This window comes from Primulina tabacum, chromosome 8 (assembly GCF_025594145.1).
Source record: "Primulina tabacum isolate GXHZ01 chromosome 8, ASM2559414v2, whole genome shotgun sequence".
Lineage (NCBI taxonomy): Eukaryota > Viridiplantae > Streptophyta > Magnoliopsida > Lamiales > Gesneriaceae > Primulina > Primulina tabacum.
In genome coordinates, this window is record NC_134557.1 from 16993363 (window position 1) to 17005375 (window position 12013).

The 12013-nt window shown below is 34.1% G+C and overlaps 1 long non-coding RNA gene across 1 annotated transcript; it reads right to left on the reverse strand.

The window, feature by feature from the left end:
* Positions 1-9217: 9217 nt before the first annotated feature.
* On the reverse strand, positions 9218-11138 carry LOC142554835 (uncharacterized). Its single transcript, XR_012822219.1, has 2 exons — positions 10995-11138; positions 9218-9425 (listed from the first exon to the last, which is right to left on the reverse strand). It is a non-coding gene; the product is annotated as an uncharacterized LOC142554835 (long non-coding RNA).
* Positions 11139-12013: the final 875 nt, after the last annotated feature.

Genomic DNA, 12013 nt, shown 5'->3' on the forward strand with positions numbered 1-12013 from the left:
ATTGGGATGGCTCCTTTTGAGGCACTTATGGAAGTAGATCTCCTATTCATTGGGGCGAGGTTGGTGAAAGAAGGGAAATTGGTTCGGACTTGATAGAAGAGATCGCTGAGCTAGTAGTCAAAATTCGAGATAGAATGAAGACTACACAAAGCCGACAGAAAAGTTATGCTGACAAGAGATGAAGGGACCTAGAGTTTGCAGTGGGAGACCACGTATTTGTGAAAATAGCACCTATGAAGGGTGTTATGTGATTTGACAAGAAAGGCAAGCTTAGTCCAAGATTTATAGGCCCAATTGAGATTTTGGAGAGGATTGGAATACTAGCCTATAGAGTGATATTGCCACCAATGCTATCTGGAGTACACAACATGTTTCATATCTCGATGGTGCGAAAGAACATGTCGAACCCATCACATGTAATAAATTATGAACCTCTGCAATTGACTCCAAATATGACTTATGAAAAAAGACATGTCCAAATCTTTGGCAGGCAAGAAAGAAAACTCCGAAACAAAGTCATTCCAATGGTCAAGGTCAAGTGCCTGAATCACTCGGAAGAAGAAGCTACTTGGGTAACCAAGAGGGACTTGAGGAGTCGCTACCCAGGACTATTCGGTAAGTTCTAATTTCATGGACGAAATTTTATTTAACGGGGGGAGGAATTGTAAAGTCCAAAATTAAGACAATGTAATACAACAGCATGCGAATCTAGGAAATATGAAAAATCGTTAATTAATTGATTTCAATTGCTAAATTGATTACATGATATGTTTATATGATATTTTAGTAGTTTTTCTACTTAAATACATTAAAATGCATTTTCAAAAGTTATTCGAGTTGCGATCGAGAAACGAAGACCGATGGCTGGAAAAAATGAAAATTATTTTTATTAAATAATTGTTTTTATTTTTTAAAATATGGATGATGTTTTTTCTTATTTTTGAAAATAAGGAGTTTTGAGGTGATTTTATATGCCGGGACGTAATTTTTACCGGTGTTGGATTTTCTACAAAAATACGAACGTTTTGACAACCCGACTAATAAATTCACAAACTTTACTAAACAAAATATTTTAATTATGCATTAATGGGCTTTTGGACCTAGTATTGATTACTAATGGGCCTAGGCTTGTTTACATGTTTAATTAACACATAAATAAGCCTAAACCCTCCCATAACCTACCATTAACCCACGCCCCACACCCAAAAAATCTTCAAACTCTTCTCTCAAACTCACACGGCACTCACAAGCAAAATCAAGCAAAAGTTTCGAATTTCTAGAGGTTTCAAGCCATCGTATTCGTGTCATCGTTCTTCAATTCGTCAACGAAAAATCGTTCGTTATAAAAGAAAAGGCACGCCATATTATTCCATTTACTCATCCACCACACCATAGTATTTATTTGATTATGTTTTGTATGAAAAACAACTCACACTTCATATTATTTTCGTAACTATGCATGAACATGTGATAAATTCATGATTTTTGGTTCCAAAACATGTATAACATGTGCTAGAAGGGGCTGCCATGATTAGGAAGTGTTATGGGATTGTTTTACACAAGTTTAAGGGTTCTAGAACACACACAACATGCTGAACAAATAGAAGAACACAAGCTGGAACCAAACGGCATGCTTTGGTGATCAAGGGCACGGGTTCAAGGGTTAAGGTCCATGGCTTGGCTCAAGTTTCAACCAGGACTGGGCTAAAGACGTGCTAGGGTCAGGGAAGGAGTCCTAGCCACGCTAGGACTCGAGACAAGTGGCTGGGAAGGGTCCTAGCCACCCAAGTGAAAGGGGATCAGTTACGGTGCTCAGAAACGCAACAGAAGTTTCAAAAAATAAATTTTAAGAAGAAAACTGAACACCCCAACATATTGTGTGTAGCAAATACGAAAAACACAAAATGACATTCATAGGATGTCATAAGATTTTTACCTATCAACCTCAATAGACTGATGATGGCTCCAACTAAGTTGTAAACAACTTAGCTCTTGAATGGTTGAACCTCTACAAGCTTTCCTTGCTCTTGGACTCTTTCCTTCAAATTAGGTCCACCACCAACTAGGAAGATCCCCTCAAATTTTGTACTAGAAAAATTAGAGGATTTTTCTTTTGAGAAGTGTAGGCTTTCCTCAACAATTGAAGAAGCAAAAGTTGGAGAATTGTATGGAAATGTTTCGGCCATATGGTGTACTTGGAGGAGAGAAGGAAGACTTTTCTTGGTTGTGTAAAAAGTTAAAGTGCATGTGAGACACATGCCTTGTTTATTGAAAAAGTTGTCTCCAACCCTTCATCTCCCAAGCAAGCAATTTTATTTGGGCATGTAACAATTACAAAGCCCATGGATTTTTATTTAAATATCTCAAACACATTTTGAGACCATTTAAACTTTACTTGATTTTACACAAGCCCGCTAGTTGAATAATTATTTCCAATTGGGCTCTACAAGACCCTATGTTATTTAATTAATTAAACACTTGAATTAATTTAATTATCTGGATTCTATTAGGTCAACTAGTGTTTAATTAATTCAACACTTGAATTAATTTAATTTAGTCCAGAATAATGTTTATGAAAATCAAAATTTTCAAATACATTATTTATTTGAGCCAACTTTTAATTTAGGAACACTTCCACAAATTGAAAGTCACATTCCCTTAATAGAAGTCATACTTTTATTTTTTCTTACGCTTATAAACTCCTATATAAGCCGTTCAACACATTGAACTATTTTACTTCTCAACGGGATCTAAAAAGTTAGCACTTGTGTGACCCTCAATGGTTCATTGATATAACTAGCAGTGAGTTCACATCTCAATGTGATTCGGGACTAAAATGTCCTTATATGAGCATACCCCAGTTGCTCCATTCTTACTTATCAACTCCTTGATAATAAGAATGTCAGAACTCAAGTCTGATAGTACCCAACCAATCATGTTAAACACCTAGCAGCATCGCTTACATTATACCCTAGGTATCAAATGATAGTGCCTGCAAGAACCATTCTATTATGGTTAGCGTACAGTACGGTACCTTCAAATCATATATCCTGAACGATTCGACAACTATTGATATATCGAGAGTTGCCAAAGAATCGATACTATGTGTCATGTCATAGTTGCATCGATGGTGTAATCTATGAAACCACTTTCATAATTATCACCAACACTCTGATCACAGATTTCAAACTACACACACATAAGATATCCATACCCGAAGGTAAACGGTGAATCCCCAACTACAATTAATCAACACCTATATGTTTCGACAGAACACCCAACCTTGCCACCTGATGACCCCATATGAGTCGGTAAAAAATTCAAAGTGCAATCCTAGTATATAGAGTCTCAATGTTGTCCCGAGTCATAAGGACTAATGGTGTACAACCATAAAGTACGACGTTTCCACTTGATAAATGAGAACCCCTTGGAAAGTCTTTTATGGAGGGTTGTTCAGTGCACTCTACAAGGAGCACCTATCTGCATGCTCGGACATCACAATGTCCCCTACCAATGAAACATGGTACTCACATCGCAGATACTAGTCTCAAACTCGAGAGGCCTATATCCTTCTTAGCGGCGATTGAATCGACTAGGAACTGTTTAGAATATACAGTATTCCAAATATGAGTTTCATGATACTCATCACATGAGCATCTCATATTCTTTCTACTATTTGTATATTCAAGGACTTTATCTATGCAACTAGCATGGGTATACAGATAAAGATGCGCGAAAACAATAATTTCAAATATTATTAAAATAAAGATTGTTTATACATAGAGTTTCATCATGAACTATCGGCCAACACTTGGCTCGACGGGCATCTACTCTAACACCAAGAGCCATCAAGGGAGTCGTGCATGTGTGCAGCTTGAACAAGGAAGAAAAGGCTCGGCCAGGGGGCTTTGTGCTGGGCTAGGACAATTCCTTAGGGTCCTAAGAGGGTGCACAAGGGTCTGGTTCAGTGGCTGGTCCAGTGGTTAGGGTCCTAGCATCACAAACGTAGAGTCCTAGCGCTGGTATGCTTCTCGGCCGCAACTTTATTCTAAGTTGAGTGCCTTCAATTTTGGGGCTATGGTTGAGTCCTAAGGGTTCTAAGGGTCTAGTAGGGTCCATAGCGGGTCTGGTTTGAAGATGGTCCTGCGTGGTTCGGGCGTGGCTCGTGGGAAAATCGAGTTGGCTCGTGTGGTAGTGCATAGGCTCGAGTTAGGGCTTTCTTTGTATAAAAAAATTCGAAACATGGCTCACGGGGGACGAGTCATGGTTCAGGAGGGCTAAAATAATATAAAAAGTCTATGTTTTTAATTTGAGAATTTTATATTAAAGTTTGGTTTAATTCGAGATTAAAACGCATTAATATGTTATAATTAAAGAATAAATTAAAATCCATCGATTTATGCTAAATAAAAATACGAGAAAATTATCGTAATGTTAAATAATTATTTGGGATGGTCTAGAGTCAACGGAATTAAGAAAATGTAAAAAAAAACGTGAAATTTTACGTCTAGAGGTAAAACGGTAATTTTACATCCGAAAATTAGTAAATGTCATGGCAGTGTCCTGAATGTTGTTTTATATCTTAATATGATTATTTTGCTTGTTTATAGAATTTTATGATGTACAAAAACGTTAAAAGACATTTTGCATGCTTGGTTTAAAAGAAAACGTTATATGCATGTTTAATTTTTATTAATTGATGAGAATATGAAATGTTGAAGGAAGTGAAGTAATTTTGACTAATACGATGATACGGTGATATGTTAATACGTAGGCCAAGGCTCAGTTGATGGGTGAGAGTGTCGCTGATGTCCCCGCCGCCCAGTACTGTGGATACATATAGATGGATCCATCGCCCAATACGAATACGAATACAAAAGTCACAATTAAGGATCTGAAATCAACGAAAATGAATATGAACATGTTTAATATGAATATGAATATGAATATGGATACGGATATGATGAATATGTTGTTATGAAAATGTTTATTTTTAAGTTTATGCATCATTATGAAAATGTTATTTTACGTAAAAATATTTTCATTGTTGCATGTGTGCTGTAAATGTATTACTTGTTATCAAGATTATGGTTTGCTGAGTCTTTAGACTCACTAGGTGTGATTGATGCAGGTGATTGTGAAAATAATGATAATGGAGATCTTGATGGTTGACTTTGCTGGACTGAATGTACACATAACCCGAGGACCAGCGCTAGTTTTTTGCAGTAGTTTATGATTTATGATTTTAAGTTATGTTAAAGATATTTTTACGACTTTGATTATGACTTTGAGTGGTTTTTGAGAGGTTGATAGTTTTAGAAATTTTGCTAAGTAAGAGTTGAAAATGAATGACGATTTTATGTTCTTAAACTATTTTCTTTAAATTTTTAAATGGTAGTTGGTTATTTTATTTTAAAAATGGTGCAAATTAGTTTATAAATATTTATATGTTTGTTTTATTTTAAAAATGATGCAAATTAGTTTATGAATATTTATATGTAATTTGGCCGAAGTTTGTGAGTATTAAAAAAATGTTCTAGTACCTTTTAAGAAAACGAGTAGTTGACATTTCAGTTTGGCAGAGTTTGACTGTTACTGAAACATCTACCGTTTTAAAAGTGCGGAAATATTTTTTTTTTCTCAGAAGCTCTCACTTCGCAAATAAACATTTAAATAAATCGCATGCATACAATCCTACTTAAAAACATCATTTAAAAATTATCATATGCCATTAGCAATAAAAGTATAGCGGACTAAAAAAAGAATAAAATACTAGCATCAAACTGTAAGATAAAACATCGTATAAAATTCTCTCAGAAAACATAATGAAACGTCTACTATTCGTTTTCTTAAATCGTGCTAATTTTTTTCCTTAATCTCTATAATTCAAAATATACTTATACATAAATACTTTAAAATATCTTGTCACCATTTTAAAAATAAACATCCAACTAACATTTAAAAATCCAAGTGAAAATATTTTAAAGTATAAAATCGTCAAACGTTATACCAACCTAAAAACATTATTTGAAAAGTATAGCACATACTATAACCTCTCAAAAATATCTCATAACATAAATAAAAGTCGTAAAAATATCTTTAATATAACTTAAAATCATGAATCGTAACTAGTGCGGAACACTAGCGTAGGTCCTCGGATTATGTGCACCTTCAGTCTAGCAAAGTCAACCATCAAGACCTCCATAACATTTTTATCATAATCATCTTTGCGTATTTAACGCACGATTATTCGTTGACGAATCGAAGAACGATGACGATGGGACCTTGGCTTGAAATCCTTTGCAACTCCTCTTTGAAACTTTCGAAATTTCATTTCAAATTGTGGCAAGTGGGTGCCGTGTCCTTGAGGGAAAGTTTGGGTGATAAATTCTGAAAGTTGGCGTGAGTTTTTAGTGTAGGGTTTGAGGTATTTTAATATATTACATACTAATTAAATCCTTAATTAAACTTAGGCATATTAAACATACAAAATTAGGCCCATTAATCTTAATTAAGATTTAATTAAAATATTAAAATAGTTTTGCTAAAATAAGTTTGTGAATTTATTAGCCGGGTTGCCAAAACGTTCGTATTTTTGTTGAAAAACCAACACCGATAAAATTTACGTCCCGGCGTATAAAATCACCTCAAAACCCCTTATTTTCGAAAATAAGAAAAATCATCACCCTTAATTTAAATAATTAAAAACAATTAACCAATAAAAACATTTTCTATTTTTCAGTCATCGGTCTCCGTTCCTCGATCGCAACTCGAATATCGTTTTAAAAATAAATTTTAATACAACCATGTAGAAAAATATCTTTTAAACATGTAAATATGCAAAACATAATTAATTCATGTAATTAAAACATTTAATTAAAATACAAGATAATTTAATAATTTCATATATGTGGTCTGCGTTGACCTTTAAATTTTCGGGGCGTTACAATCTTCCCCCCTTAAATTTAATTTCGTCCTAGAAATTCGCTTATCCTTAATAATCAAAAGTTTAGACTTAGTTCTAGTATCCCAAAAATCCACGCTTCCGCTGCGCTACTCTGATAAAACTTAAGTTCTAGAATGTCCTTACGTCTCCTTGATCCCAATTAAATTCACCTTCTAAATCCTTATTTTGCCATTAACAACTTAATAGGACCAATAATGACTTAGTGCTGTTACTATTATAACATCGAATTTCAAATTTTCTTACCATTCCCAATATTAAAATATGAATGACCATACTTATCGTATATTACTTTTCTTATTTTATACCCAAAATGTTCATCAACCTATCCAATTTCAATTTTAAATCCCAAACACATCCGGTAACGCTTAGATTTTCAAGCCGAATATTGGTTCATCCTTAAAAACCCTTGATTAAAATTCTTTATAAAATTATAACTAAGATATCCCAAGGTTCCAAATATTCTTAAAAGTCTATACCATCGAAAATTCTTATCATTTAGTTCATTCAATTTTCGCTTATTGCTAAAATAGTCCCCATATTCCTTAAAAATTACAAAATCAATTCTTAATTTCCTCAAAAATTATCCTAATTGGTCCTTAATTTCGAAAATTTCATAATTAACCCATAAATCTTGGCATTCTTAATTTCCTTCTATAGGTTTCACATAACATAAATTTCAATAATTTAAACTTATTTACCCAAAATCAATTGCTATAACCAATTTTACCTTTCATCAAAACTTAAAATCCCAATTTATACATTTTTACATTCCCAAAGTCATTGCAATCCTCGAATAATTATTACTTATGAGTAATTCCCAAAAATTAATTCGACTAGTAACCACGAATCATAAATATTTTCTTAGAAAATCTACATGTCCCAAAAACATTCATAATATTCACGATTAACTTACGGCCCAAAAAGTAGAATTTCAATACTAAAACCCAAAAATCAACATAGTTCAATTCCACCACAAAGCCAACATGTATTAAAATCAAATAATTTATTATTTCATATCGTATCACGTATAAAATTCCAGAGCATATAAATCATATATTATCATAAAGCTATTAAATATGTGACGTAAACATATAATCCATGTAATCATGCAGGTAACAACATAAAATCATATAAAGCATTTAAACTTACAATTTGAGGCTTGACGACTGAGCTTTCCGGCGCTGATGGTGGCACAACCCTTTACAGGACCTTTGCTCTGATACCAACTGAAACGTCTGCTATTCGTTTTCTTAAATCGTGCTAATATTTTTTGCCTTAATCTCCATAATTCAAAATATATTTATACATAAATACTTTAAAAAATCTTGTCACCATTTTAAAAATAAACATCTACTAACATTTAAAAATCCAAGAGAAAATATTTTAAAGTATAAAATCGTCAAACGTTTTACCAACCTAAAAACATTATTTGAAAAGTATAACCCATACTATAACCTCTCAAAAATCTCTCATAACATAAATAAAAGTCGTAAAAATATCTTTAATATAATTTTAAATCATGAATCGTAAACTAGTGCGGAACACTAGCGTATGTCCTCGGGTTATGTGCACCCTTAGTCTAGCAAAGTCAACCATAAAGACCTCCATAACATTTTTATCATAATCACCTTTGCGTATTTAAAGCACGATTATTCGTTGACGAATCGAAGTACGATGATGACGGAACCTTGGCTTGAAATCCTTAGCAACTCCTCTTTGAAACTTTCGAAATTTCCTTTCAAATTGTGGCAAGTGGGTGCCGTGTCCTTGAGGGAAAGTTTGGGTGAGTAATTCCTAAAGTTGGCGTGAGTTTTTAGTGTAGGGTTTGAGGTGTTTTAATATATTATATACTAATTAAATCTTTAATTAAACTTAGACCTATTAAGCATAAAAAATTAGGCCCATTAGTCTTAATTAAGATTTAATTAAAATATTAAAAAAGTTTTGCTAAAATAAGTTTGTGAATTTATTAGCCGGGTTGCCAAAACGTTCGTATTTTTGTTCAAAAACCAACACCGATAAAATTTACGTCCCGACATATAAAATCACCTCAAAACCTCTTATTTTTGAAAATAAGAAAAATCATCACCCTTAATTTAAATAATTAAAAACAATTAACCAATAAAAATATTTTCTATTTTTTAGCCATCGGTCTCCGTTCCTCGATCGCAACTCGAATAACCTTTTAAAAATACATTTTAATGCCAACATGTAGAAAAGTATATTTTAAACATTTAAATATGCATAATATAATTAATTCATGTAATTAAAACATTTAATTAAAATACAAGAGAATTTAATAATTGCATGCATGTGGTTTGCGTGGACCTTTAAATTTTCGGGGCGTTACACGTAAAATCATAAATGTGTGGAAAATCATAAGGTCATCGGGTCGTGTCGCCCACCAGTCCTACTGACTCAGAGTCCAGCACCTCCAGTCTCCTCGACATCGAACTCACTGCATCACACACGCCTAGTGAGTCTAAAGTTTCAACACACCTGTACCATAAATAACAAATACCTATATATAGCACACAGCAGTGAAAATTATCATAATCAACATATCTTTCATGAATTTTAAAAGTTTAATGCAAACGTGTCATATGCAATCGTGACGTGTCAAACAGCTCATCGTTAATCATCATTCATCGTTTATCATTCATCGTTTATCATTCATCATTCATAGGTGAATTCAGTTTATTAGAGGTGACTATCCTACATCATCATTTACGATGGATCCATCATACATAGAACCGCGGTACCCGGCGGCTGTCAGACATCAGTGACAAGATTACCCATCCACTGTGCCTAGGCCTGATCATTATCATTTACATATACGTCTTATGCATTTATATATATTTCGATAGTCACAACTAATTCTCATTATTCAAAACATCATCATTTTCATTACTTAGAAAAATCATGCACATATGAATTTTTTTTTAAATCCAAGCAAGCAACGTATATTTTCATAAAATCTTAAAAAGCGTAATCATGATGCATAAACATTTAAAATATGGTAAAATTTTGCTCAAGGCGCTGTCAGGACTTAAATCTCACCCCGGCCCAGGTGCAAAATGATCATTTTGCCCATGGAAATCCAAAAATTACCGTTTTACCCCTGGACCTCTAAAACTGAACGAAGCCTTCAAAACTCCTTAAAATGTCCCAAAAAATAATTAAAAACAGTCTTAGACGTAAACTCGAGCCCAAAACCAAACTTAATCGATTCGTTTTAAAACATGGACCGAGGTCCCAGTTTTAACCCGAATCGACTCGAAACTTAACCAAAATTTTCTCAACTTAAAACATGTCTTAAACCTACCCCATCAGCCTTAAAAAAATAACAATTCCCGACCCCTTATGACCCATGAAACCAACCCAAATGTTGCTGGAAATTTCCAGCACACTTGCTTCCAACCTTAACCCAACAAGTCTCGACTATTTCCTTCCTAGCTTGACTCCGGGCTGTACCAGCCCTGGACTAAACCATCCTAGGACCAAGACCAGCTCACAGACCTCCCCTTGGACCGACCTAACCATGCCCTAAGCCCCCAAACTCGCGGACGTACGCCACAGCTCAAACCACTCCACCTTCAAACCACCCGAGACCAACCATGAACTAACCCCGTCGAACCATTTAAGGGTCCAGACCAGCAACTTCCAGCCTTCACCCAGCCCCGTCACAGACCCAAAAGGGTCGACTCCTTGGATGGGATCGATCCACACATGATTGGAAGCACTAAACTCTCGGTCTACCCACAATACAAGTCCTACTCGATCACACCTCCACTAGCTGCCCTTCCACGCGACCGAGCCCTTACTCCAGCTCTTAAATCTTCTAACTCATGGCATGATCTGTCCTCTAACAACCAAAACAGGCATCCCCTTGTAAGAATACATGAAAAACGTGAGAGAGGCAAAGATTTGCGCAAAAAACCATACTAACCGAACAATGATCTGAAAAATCTGCATGAACCAAATGTTAAACACGTGAGTGATGCAAAAACAGAGGTAAATGGCGTGCCTTGATGTATTTTGAACGAAAACTTGAAGAACCGCGTGAAGGAAAGGCACCGGAGGAAATTTTCTTGCAAAAGAGGAGCTTGGCCGATGTATTGCTGCAATGGAGATGCTGAAACCGAGAGAATGGAGTGGTTGGAGAAGGGGTGTCGGCTTGTTCAATTGATTAGGTGTACGGTAGCCAATGGTACAATAATTAAATAGGTAATAATCAAGATAATGAGCCCTAATTATTAATTAAAAAGTTTAAAAATAGTTTTAAGTCCAATAAGCTTAAAAGTAAGCTCATTAATTCCAAACATAACCCCGGAAAATATTTTGTTTAGGTAAGTTCCTGAAAATATTAACCGAACCCGCAAAAGTCCCCCGATTAGATAAAATTTGCGTACCGTTGAAAAATATGCTTTGGCGGGTAAAAACCCAACAAAGCCCATTTCTGAAAAACACCTTTAAAACATCTTATATTAATTAATAAAAATTAATCATGTAATAAAAATAATTTTTCTGATAATTCCCGGTCTCCGTTTCTCGTTCGAGCGCGAAATGCAACTTAAAAATCCTAATGCATGAAATTTTAAAATATCATGAAATAAATCCTATCATGCAAAAATTATGCATAAAATAATTTAAACACAAATTAATAAAATAAACATGCATTTAATATTTTAAAACAATTTAATAAAATACAAAAGAAATTTTATAACTTGCATGCATGTGGTCCACGTGGATCTTCAATTTTTTCGGGACGTTACAGTTACATTCGAATTCTTTTAAAACAGGAGTTTAAGAATTTGACGAGGTTAAGTTTGTTAATTTGCAGCATTTTTAGTCAATAGTTGAATGATTCTTTTTAAATGCATGTGTTGAGAAATTTTCGAAATAGATTATAAAAAAAAAATTCTAGTAATATTTCACACCATGAAAGAATTAAAGAAGCTGAACAATGATCCTATAAAAAAAAATTGATATTGTGCAAAATCAATTAGCTAAAGTATCCACTGAATTCAGTTCAACATTCCTCCT